Raw genomic sequence first — 13,026 nt, forward strand, 5'->3', positions numbered from 1 at the left:
AGAGAGGGAGCGATGGCGCGAGAGTAACGCGTGCGAGGGAGAGGGAGCGATGGCGCGAGAACAACGCGTGCGACGAACGAGGCTTACAACTAGCGCGAGAGAGAGAGACTTACAACTAGCGCGAGACGAGACTTAGATCAACACATGGGAGATAAGGATACTTATAACTAGCGCAGAGATGGGAACGCAAGGAGAGGCATGCGAAATAATTAGATTTTTTTAAAATTAAAATATATATAAAATTTATTTTAAAATGTGTGTATGTGTATATTATACATATTTATGTGTGTGTGTGTGTGTGTATGTGTATTTAAAATTAAAATTAAAATATAAAAATATAAAAATATAAAAAATATAAAATTAATGATATAATATAATATAAGTATAAAAAATATATAAAATTAATTTGGGGGGGGGAGTTGCGTCGGTTCAAGGGGAGACGGCTCCTGTAACAAAAAAATATATAGTTATAATATATAGTAAAAAATATATAGTTATAATAAGATTTATAAAAAAATACTTACATCTGTGTTCCCCATTACACATGCCATTGGGTGCTCGAATCTCCCCGGGTGCCCGAATCTCCCCGGGTGCCCGAATCTCCCCGAGCACCCAAATCTCCTCCTCCATATAGGGCTCTTCCCCGAAGAGCCGCCGAAGGTCAAATATGTCCTCGTCATCCGGGAGACTCTCCGGAACGTCACCCCACATATAGGAGAGATCATAGCGTCTCCCCCGCCGCTCCGCCCGCACCCATTGCCGGTGCTCTATATTCATGAATCCCGGTATCCGGACTTCAGATAGGGACTAGAAAATAAAAAATATAAGTATTATGCACAATAGATGTACAATTTTTTTATAAATTATTCGCAAAATCAATACTTACATTCCAATCGAAGGCCAGCTTCATCAGCAGGACACAGAGCAAGTCTCCAAAGGCCTACTTCCATCCGGCGCAGTTTTCCAAGAAGTATTCCATTTTTATATGTGTTCCAACTCGCACACTCTTCTTAACTCGCGCACTCTCGGAGACTTTCTGATGCGACAACGAGGTCTCGGTCCGAGATCGTAGCAGAGACACCATATGCAGCCATCTCCAAAACGCATCGTAAAACAAAAGTATCGAGTCTACAAACAACTGCACTATAAAAAAGCAGTATTCTATTGAAAGACAACGCTTGAAAGACGACGCTTGAGAGAGAACGATGGCGCGAGGAAAACGCGTGCGAGGGAGATAGCGAAAGGAATGGGAACGCAAGGAAAGGCGCGTAAATAAATACATTTTTTTAAAGTAAAATATATATAAAATTTATTTTAAAATGTGTATATATTATACATATTTGTGTGTGTGTGTGTGTGTGTGTATTTAAAATTAAAATTAAAATGTAAAATATAAAAATATAAAATTTAATCCGTTATATTATAGAGTGCCCATAGCTCATCAAAATTTACATAACAATCGTTATTATGATTTCTACTTAAATCTCCATTCAGATTATTTTGTTCTCCATTCCGATCTCCATTCAGATTTTTCATCTCTCCTGAAACATTCTCCTACAAAAAATCATCCAAAAAATAATTACTTGAATATTTTAAATTAATTTCGTAATTATATTAGCAAAAATTATCCGTTACCTGTACATTCTCTTCCTGTTGTTTTTTCTTTTTATATGCATACTTTTTGTATATAATTTCAGGCGGACATTTACATTTACAAGATTGACATTGTGTACAATACCGCGTTATATATAATAATTTATGATGATTACCAGCAATGCATTTTCTAAAATCATCATATTCAATATCATGATAAAAATCATTCCAGATTATTAAATCTATATATGTTTGGTTTATGCCCGTTGGGATACGTATATTTATACACGGCGTGTATGTACAGTCATTGATACACCTATCTACCCAACTGTAATCGACATTTTTATATATATAAACATGGTCTTCATATTCAAATATTTGATCGCAATTATTGCGTCTAATACATTGGTATTGCCAACCATCTTCTGAGTCTATGATTCGAGTAATTTTACGTTTATTACCGAAATAAGAGTAATCATTATTGTCTACATCAATTGAGTAGTGTGTCTTCTGAATTTCACGAAAAATTTTCACTTGCACATGATCGGGTCATTCGATATACCCATTCTCGTACATATTAACCTCGGCTTGTCTGACGAAACGTTGCTTACGCATACCTCGTATGCCTAATTCTCGATTGCGCATATATTGTGTTATCGATATCTGTTTAGTGTTCGATTTTTCCACAGCACTATTATTGTCTCGGAAAAGGTCGATTATGTGCCTCCATTCGTCTATACGTATTTGCAGCTCCATTGTTATATTATTTTATAGTTCACACCAACTATGTTCCATACGAACAACACCACTTTTAATATTCGTAATATGCTTCTTCTCTCGATCAGAACTCGGAGACGACTGATTGATCCATGGTTTTTTCTCTATGCTTCGAAGGGTCACACTAGTGTAGCGATTGCACAACGACATACGTTAAACATTCTTAATCTCTTCATGATACACCCCCGATATAAGTAATTGTAGATTCTTTCCCCGTTCGACGTATCCTTATCTCTCTCTCATTGAATTATACATCATGCGAATTTATAAACAATATAAACAAATGGCACCTCCCAGAATCGTCCTCCGTAATTTTTTCTCGGAAGAATTGCACCCTTGCTTTCGCGGTACATCCCTCACCCCCGATATAAGTAATTCTAGATTTTTTTTCCGTTCGACGTATCCTTATCTCTCTCTCATTGAATTACACAGCATGCGAATTTATAAACAATATAAACAAATGGCACCTTCCAGAATCGTCTTCCGCAATTTTTTCTCGGAAGAATTTTTAACGTATCAGCGCCGATGTTCAACCGTTTTATAAACGCAAGCAAACGCAAAAAAAAGTACACCACGATATAGTAAACTTAAAACTCTTTATTCATGTTTTTTTACATATTTTTTTTGTCTTACGTATTATGTATAACGCATGTTAAAAACACGCACACAGCCAAAGACGAGCTACTGCAGGTATCACTACCAATCCGCGAAGTAACAGGCGAGACGATAAATATGCTGTACGATCCCGGATCCACAATTTCTCTAATTAAATTGAAAAATTTAAAAGATGTAACGGTGCACTCCGATGCACCGTTCCGAATTCCCGGCAACAACATCGCCGGAAGCTGCCGCCCGGCAGAACACCCGCCGGGCAGAGGCAGGGGCGCGGTGCGCCCACATTTTTTTAATACTTGTAAAATCGGAGCCGTTGTAAAATCCAAAACGGCCGAGAATTGCCGAGCGAAGCCGACGCGGTCCGACCGACCGACCGGCGAAAACCCGCGCTCGGCGCAAACCCGAATCCCTCCGAACGGGCCCGACCGTACCGTACCGCAATTAACCCGTTCGGAAGGGGTAAACCGCCGCGCGCCGACGCGGGTAATTAGCCGGTATAAAAAGGCCGTGTTTCGGCTAATACAGACATTCTCCTGATCCGTTCTAAGCTGTACGCTCAAGAGAATTTACCAGATACCTAAAAACCGGCACTACCGCCCCGATCAATTAGGTTGAGAGTGCTCAGCCTAAGCCGAGAGTTCTCGCTATCGCGCGGGGTACTGCCTCCATCCGCTCCTCCACATCCCGGCTGGCAAAACCCACGGAAGGTGGAGTTCAGAGCCGCCCCGATCGAGAGTTCTCGAGGCCAGCTATTCTCAAACGCGATTCCAACTTATTCGCGCGATATTTCAATTCACGGAGACCGCATATTATTTCGCGAAAAGAACTTGTTGTTTCTCGGAATCCACCGGCTCTTTCTTCGTACACGGGATTCCCGGAACGACGGGATTCTCCGTGCAAGAACCGCGACAAAAACACCGTCATAACAACGCGAGGTCTTCGACCGATACCGAGCGCATTTCCGCACGCGTCAAAACAACGTTTTTATACACGCGTCTTATACCAGCGAGAAATCGAGTTCACGCACCACGATTATTCCGGCGCATTCAACCACCTGCATTCTGCACGCGCATTTAAACAGTTTATACAGCGAACACGCTCACATTTATACGCGCCACGCAAACAGTTATACACTCGAACACGCTCACATTTATAATCGCAGCGAGACACACACTCTACTTGTACACACGCCTTTAAGTTGAATAAATACTCTCTTTTCTTTTACATCGCAATTCGCTCACCATTTATTACCCCGAATCCGACGAGTTTATCCGTAATCAAATCTCCGGGAAAAACGGAACGTTACAAAGACAATACACCTGTATACGAAAAGAAAATTGCGCTCACAGGAATCAGTGGACACAGATTATACACACTAGGGAAAATGTACGCGACAATTACAATTGACAAATATGCCATCAAGCATGCATTTTATGTCGTAAAGGATGACATAGCAATAGAGCACGAAGGAATTTTAGGAATAGATTTTCTTAAAAAACAAACAGCAATCTGCGACTACAAACGAAATCAAATAAAAATAAAGGATAGTATATTAAAATTACATCCATGCAGAAAAATAATTCTGAAACCACGCAGCGAGACAATTATTAAAGCAGCTGTAAATCAGAATCATATAGGAATAGTCCGAGCAAACGAAACAGTCCCAGGAGTATATATTGGAAGCTGCCTGATGGAACCAAACAATTTTGCATGTCCTGTAAGTGTAATAAACACAACAGACAACACCATTGAAATGGCAACCCCCATAGTTACACTGGAGGATATGAAAGAAAACATAAAAGAAGTAAATATTATAGAGACGGGAAGAAAAATAAAAAACGCTATATCCCGTAAGCAGCGAATTTGACAATTATTGCGAACGCAACATCTAAATGCAGAAGAGAGGCAGACACTCTTTAAAATCTGCGAGGAATTCAGTGATGTATTCTACTTAGAGGGAGAACCACTGACATGCACCGCGACGGTAGAGCATGAAATAAACACACGAGCCGATACCGCACCGGTGAACGTAAGACCATATCGCTTGCCAGAGAAACATAAGACAGAAGTCAATCAGCAAATAGATGAAATGCTAAAAAATGAAATCATTCGATCTAGCACAAGCCAATGGAATGCATCACTGCTAGTAATACCGAAAAAGATAGACGCATCAGGAAAACCGAAGCTCCGAGTAGTAATAGATTTCCGGAAATTAAATGAACTAACGATAGGCGATTCATTTCCTCTGCCGAACATAACTGATATTCTGGATCAGTTGGGAAATGCAAAATATTTCACCACGTTAGATTTGGCGTCAGGATATCATCAGATCCCGATGACTGAACGAGATAAAATTAAAACAGCTTTTTCCACTCCCTACGGTCATTATGAATTTAATCGAATGCCGTTCGGGTTAAAGAATGCGCCAGCAACATTTCAAAGATTAATGAATTCCGTCCTAACAGGAATACAAAGACTCAGATGCTTAGTTTATCTCGATGATATCATAATATACGAATCAAGTCTAGACGATCACAACAAGCGACTTAAAGAAGTACTACAACGACTGCGGAAATTTAATTTAAAACTGCAGCCAGATAAATGCGAATTTTTTCGCAAGGAAGTAATTTATTTGGGACATATTATTTTTGAAAACGGAATATCTCCAGATCCCTCAAAATTAACGGCAATAAAGGAATTTCTGACGCCGGAAAAAGTCAAGGATATTCAATCCTTTAGGACTAGCAGGATATTATAGAAAATTTATTGAAAATTTCTCGCGAATCGCTAAGCCACTCACAAAATTAACAAAAAAGACAGAGAAATTCGAGTGGACCATGGAACAGCAAGCAGCATTCGAAACATTAAAAGAAAAATTGATGACTGCACCAGTGCTGAAATATCCTGATTTTGCGAAAGAATTTATTGTGACCACCGATGCTTCCGACTATGCGATCGGAGCAGTGTTATCACAGGGAGAGGTAGGCAACGACCGACCGATTGCTTACGCCAGCAGAATATTAACAAAGGCTGAGCAAAATTATAGGTTTGTTCGTTTTACCTACACTTTTACACTAATATAGAGAGATTTAGGGTAGTGTACACTAAGTATAGAATAAATTTTCGAGTATAGCGATGATAGCACAAACGTGAAAGTGTGAGATAAAAATGGCGGTTTGCATGCGCAGCGAATCATAACCTATGAAAAACAAAGCTAAAAAATACGTCCTCTCTACAATGGCAATGGAAAGAATTCGTGAAATTTGTTACATGCTAATGGATTCTTCCGACGACGATGACGAAAACATTCCTGATCCACATTTCATGGTCGAAGATGGTGAGAGTAAAATTATTTGCAACAGTTCACATGATAAAAGGTTTGCTTGTAACATTTAGCTTTTTCAATATAAGTCTACTTTAACCACACATGAATAAAGAAATTAAAAAATATATAAAAAATCCTTTTTGTGTATCTGTTTAAAGTGAGTGAAACTCTTACTTATATTCCACATTGTTACAACATAACATAACTTAGGACAAGATACACAATTACCATAGATGCGTACAATATTTATTACAGATTTCGACATGATTAAAAACTTGATGCAACCAATCTTACAAGGAATTGTAAGAATACAACGCGTAAAGGTTATGAATTATGTAGAAAATCAGGCAAGAAATTACAACGAAAATGATTTCATCATGCACTTTCGATTGTCACGAGAAGTTGCATACACATTGATTAATCGCTTTGAAAGATCTCCAGTATTCACATCTTTAAGAGGTATTTAAAAAATATTATTTATAAGATATCTTTTTACTAGTAGTAACACGTTTTCTTCTATTTCATGTTATTATTAAGGTCCTGCTGGTTTTGAACCTACGTCACCAGAGAAACACATCTTGTGTTATTTGTGGTTTGTAGGACACCAAACTGCATCCTACAGAGATGTAGCAGATAGATTTGGTGTTACTTTGAGCACTTTGTACAAAATAATATCCAGAGTAACGACATTCTTAATGTCAATTGCACCTAATATTATAAAATTTCCTTCACTGGAAGAGAGAAATCTAACAAAGCAGCATTATTTAGAAGAAAAAAGATTTCCTGGAATCATAGATAAAACTAAATATGTAATTGGAAATATATCTTTTGTAGCCCTTTAGTGTTACTTTCAATAACGTTATTTAATTTATTACTCATCTAGGTTCTATTGATGGTTCGCATATCAGAATTGATAAACCTTTATATGACAAAGATTCATATATAAATAGAAAGCAATACTTCTCAATCCAAATGCAAGGTGTGGCAAATCACCGAAGAAAGTTCATTGACGTTTTTATAGGATACCCAGGTTCGGTGCATGATGCCAGAGTGTTACGAGAATCCTCTTTATTTAACAGCTTAGATGATATTTGCAGAGGTAGGTAATTTTTTTTAGTCAAGGACAAAGAATTAAAAAAATATAAGACTCAAACTATGAATGCCAGTCAATATGTACATATTTTATTTGTTTATAGATGATGGTTTTTTACTTGGAGACAGCGCTTATCCCTGCATGAAACGTTTGATGGTACCTTACAAAGACAACGGTCACGTTGCCTTACGCGAGCACAAAGAAACTTCGATCAGAAGTTAAGTTCTTGTCGTGTCGTCATCGAAAATGCATTTGGTGCCTTAAAACAACGATTCCGTCAACTGTACCATTTAAAATTGAGAAATATGATTCGAATTGTCCAAGTCATCCACGCATGCTGTGTGCTGCATAACATAGCAAACGAAAACGATTTGAGACTATTCGACGATCCAATTGCAGATGATTATGCTGATGACGAAGCAAGACATTTTCCAATTAACGATAACATCGAAATGATAGAAGATAATTATGAGGGACGACATCTTAGAGATGAAATATGCCGTCAACTAGCTATGCAATAGCAGAAACAAAATACGTGTATATAACAAAGGACAACAATATACAAAATGTATATTAATCATGTATTTTATAATTATGTATTTTATAATCATGCATTTTATAATAATGTATTTTAACATAAAAATAAAATTTATTACAATAATATATTATACTTTTAACATTTTTTATTACTAAAAAGAGAAATAAAATCACGTATTTTAATGTGAATATAAAATTCATCACAACCACAATACTTATATCAGATATAGAACTTTTACTTTTTTAATTTTTGCCAAATTGCTTCTTATATTCTTGTAACTTTTGAGATACTAAATAAAAAAAATTTTTTGAGTATATCGTTATTTTTTAAATGTAACTTTATAACTTTTAATGTTTATGAACTTTATTGTTTAAAATATTTATAACTTAAAAATTAAAATCACAGTCATAATAAAATTAAAATATTGTTTGCAATTCTTATAACTGAAAAATTAAAATCACAGTCGTAATAAAATTAAAAAATCGTATAAAGTACGATAACATATGAGTAGGTATACAAGGAGAGTTCTAACTCAGGTCCTCTCAGGGGGGGTGAGGCGCGAGGGGAACCGCGGTGCGGGGGGAGTGACGTCACGCGCGGGGAAGGAGGAACCGCGGCGCGCGGCGGGTGACGTCACCCGCGGGGAAGGAGGATCCGCGGCGCGAGCGATGGATGAGGGGGGTCCGCGAGGTGAAGGAGGATCCGCGGCGCGAGCGATGGATGAGGGGGGTCCGCGAGGTGAAGGGGGATCCGCGGCGCGAGCGATGGACGAGGGGGTCCGCGCAGTGAAGGGGGATCCGCGGCGCGAGCGATGGACGAGGGGGTCCGCGCAGTGAAGGGGGATCCGCGGCGCGAACGATGGACGAGGGGGTCCGCGCAGTGAAGGGGGATCAGCGGCGTGAGAGATGGACGGTGGTGTGAGAAGGACAGCGCTACGTGTGGGAAAAGGACAGTGCAAAGTGTGAAGAGGACAGTACTACGAGTGCGACAAGGATGGCGTTAACGTGGGACAAGGGCGACGTATAGGTGGGAGAAGGACGACGCAAAGGTAAGTGAACAACGAGTATATGAAAGAGAGAGAACGATAGCGCCAAGACGACATGTACAAGAGAGAGAACGATAATATCGCGAGACTTGCAATTAGCGCGTGCGAGAGAGAACGATAGCGCGAAGACGACGCATGCGAGAGAGAACGATAATATCGCGAGACTTACAACTAGTGCGCGAGAGAGAGATAGCGCAAGGGATGGAACTCAAGGAGAGACGCGTAAATAATCACATTTTTTTTTATTGAAACAACATTTATTTTAAAATCTGTTATACATTTTTCTGTGTCATAGCGCGAGAGATTACTAATTCTAATCGCGAAAGATAGACTTAAGATTAACGCACGAGAGAGAACGATATCGCGATGCTTATAACTAACGCAGGGATGGGAACGCAAGGAGAGGCATACAAATAATTAGATTTTTTTTACGGATATAGAATATATAAAATTTATTAAAATGTGTATGTGTTAATACAATTGTGTGTGTGTGTGTGTGTGTGTGTATGTGTGTGTGTGTGTGTATGTACTTAAAATTAAGATTATAATAAAATAATAATAAAATATAAAATATAAAAGCGTGTGTATGTGTGTGTGTGTGTGTGTGTGTGTGTGTGTGTGTGTGTGTGTGTGTACTTAAAATTAAGATTATAATAAAATAATAATAAAATATAAAATATAAAAATAAAATAAAATATAAAATTAAAAATTAAAAATTAAATTGGGGACGATGCGTCGGGCTAAGGGGGGACCGCTTCTGTAACAGAAAAGATACACATTTCATTAATTTCCAATAATTTATTTAATATAAAAATTGTAAAACAGGGATACATACCTTAAAATCCTCGAGATAAGGCATCCTGCCATACCTCTTCTCCCTCCCAATCCCAAATTTCTTCTTCTTCCTCCTGCTCTTCCTCCTGCTCTTCCTCATCTCTTTCACGTTCCTCCTCTTCCTCTTCCTCCCCGAAGAGCCGCCGCAGGTCAAAAATATCCTCACCCTGGCGACTCTCCGGGGTGTCGCCCCACATGTATAAGAAGTGGCTCCTCCTTGCCCGACGTATCGTCCGCACCCACTGTCGGTGCCGGATATTAATAAATCCAGGAATCTCGATTTCATCCTGGGACTATATAAAAATATTTATTATTACATTCTTTTTTCAGAATTTTTTAACAAGTTATCATGAAAATGATACTTACATTCCATCGAAAAATTATGCTTAATGCTATGTCATTTAAGATATCCAAGAAATGCGTTTTCCATTCCTGGATGTGAAAGACAATATGATTCATTATATATATATGATTTTTAACACTTCACACACTGGTTAGAACTTTATGAAGCGACAACGAGGTCCCGGCACGAGGTTTTATAGTAGAGATGCCACATTATCACCATGCCAAAAACGCGTCGTAAGACAAAAGTACATCCGGTCCCATGCAACTCAGCGCGGTATAATATCAATATCATATCATGACTTTGTGAGAAGACAAACTTCTCGGTACAAAACTTTAGAATAGAGACGTATCATTATCGCTTTACCAAAAACGCATCGTAAGACAAAAGTATGCATCTTTCCCAAGCAAATTAGCATGATATAATGTAATGCGTCAACTGATCAAACGGAAATGAACGATCATTGAACACCCGATCGTTGAACGGTAATTGAACGCTCTTTGAACGGAAACGAACGATCGTCGAACGGTAATTGAACGCTCTTCGAACGCTCGTCGAACGGTCATCGAACGGAAACGAACGGTAATTGAACGGTCATCGAACGGAAACGAACAGTTGTCAAACGCCGTCGAACGGAAATGAATGATAATTGAACGGAAACCCGTTGAACGGAAATCAAACTTATAATTATATTCATTTATCGAATAAATATTTCAATGTATTACAATGTAGTATTGAAATACAATATATGTGGCAGCTGTGTCACGTATGGAAACATGATACTGCGCACATGCATAGATAGGGATGAGGAAAAAAGGAGAGAATAAGAAAGACGATAAAAATATATCGCATCATCAATTTATTATAAGTATGGATTCGAAGAATCATCATCATGATGTTTCAACCACCAATTATAAATTTTAAATACATTTTGTAGAGCGCAATTTTTTACATGATTTTCACAACGCATAGTATTCTTAACATCTAACTTATTTAAAGAAGCTACATCCTCATAGTCTGCATCCAAAGTTTCGATAATCACATCGTTTCTCGCATCATCGTCCAGTATATCGGCCAACCATTGTCGCTTTTCGTGGCCTTTAACGTACACGAGAGGTGATGCATCATCCTCCTCCGTTGCACCCATCACCGCCGTCGTGATTAAACGTTTCGAATTCCAATATGAAACGTGTCCATCATTCCACGATAATCCATGGTGGTTTTTAATCAGCCATAAAACCTGACATCTCTCAGATTTTGTGAGCATGTACCATGGTACCGGGCATGTAAAAATGTAATGAGAAAGTACGGATCCTTTTCTCAAAACCGCAGCTTCCTTCACGACAAAATTTTTCCCAACGATAAATCCTTGCAGATCCACAAACGTTGGCGCAGCCATAATGATAAGATCCGATCGCAGACTGATGTCAATCGTCAAACATCTCAATCTTTTATATTTTTCTTCATATGCAATGGAGGGGATATTTGCTGACCTATGTAATTTTGCGGACTACATTAGTCAATGGATTATATTCGACAACCCGATCATGCAAGATGAGACAATAGGCGGTAGTATTCGCAGGTATATTTTCCCTGCACTCAAACTCTATTCTCACGTCCACGGTAGCAGTTTTGACAGACTCGTTTTGTCGCGAGCAATCAATGACCGCTAGAGGACCGCAATGTAGAAATTTTGGAATGGTTAATAGCGCGGTGCTATTATCGCATCCGTAATACGATTTGCGAAAACGAGAGTACATGTCGAATAGGACGGCGAATCTATTTTTTTCAAAATCTAAATTTAAATCATCGTAGGGATAAAATTCCGAGTTTAAATAGAGTTTAACGTTGGTCAATTTGCAGTTATCGAACAATGTAACATCTTGTGACACCGAATTCTTTTTACCAGTTTGCAGTGCAATGATCACGTATCGCGGTTTCTCTAGCTGGGAGGCGGCTTTCACGGTCCACGAATGTTTGGTCGTGCTATGTAACAGAGGAAATTCGTATAGATCCCAAGATCGGAAACTCATGTTCAAATATCGTCCGCTTTCCAACATTCGCAACATTGATAATTTATTAATCTCGTTTAATATTACATGAGGCATACGCCACTGTATCTTGAGTAATTCAATCTCAGCTTCCGACGACGGATGTCCGAATAGACAATTATTATCGTTGCGCGAACGTATCAAAATCAATTCATGACGAGCGTTAATCACAACGCGTTTATAATCTTCGCAAAATCCCAGCAACATGTTGAGCGGCACACAAAAGTTGAAATAATTTTTGTCACCGTTGTACGTCAAATCCCACGCAGCGTTCTTCAAGTTTATACTTTTCTGGTGCGTTAGAGAGACATAATTTTTCAGCGTTGATGTTATTCCAACATTTCTGTTGCGATCAATCTCTACTCCGTCGAGTTCGTATCGAAGCTCATCAAACATGAATGCGACGCAATTGTTTCCCAATACAACCTTCATTTCATCATTCGCTTTACGCACATTAAATCTTCCCTCGATGTAAAGAAAGCTTTCGCACGGTAACGTGTATAAATCCTGATGTTGTATAGGTATTCGTATCTCGTCGCTGTATCCAAGCGTCGTATTGGCGTACGGATTGTACGTATGAGTCTCAATCTTGACGATGCGGTCATCAAAGACTGGCTCACCTCCGATATTCAAAACATCAATCATTCTTTTCGTACGATGAATCCCAATGATTTCAAAAATTCACGATTCAACACGCTCAGCTTCTTTTTAACGGCAATCTTATTATTGTCACCCGATACTGCTCGCCTTACTGCAATAGTATTGTCCCGCGTAAAAGTATTGTCTCTCGCGTGCTCCGTTTCGTTCAGCAT

At 38.8% G+C, this 13,026-nt stretch overlaps 1 pseudogene; it reads left to right on the forward strand.

Moving 5' to 3' along the window:
• The first annotated feature begins 5,770 nt into the window (after positions 1 to 5,770).
• LOC112637687 lies at positions 5,771 to 7,988 on the forward strand (annotated as a pseudogene).
• Positions 7,989 to 13,026: the final 5,038 nt, after the last annotated feature.

This window comes from Camponotus floridanus, unplaced genomic scaffold (assembly GCF_003227725.1).
Source record: "Camponotus floridanus strain SB8 unplaced genomic scaffold, Cflo_v7.5 scaffold193, whole genome shotgun sequence".
NCBI lineage: Eukaryota > Metazoa > Arthropoda > Insecta > Hymenoptera > Formicidae > Camponotus > Camponotus floridanus.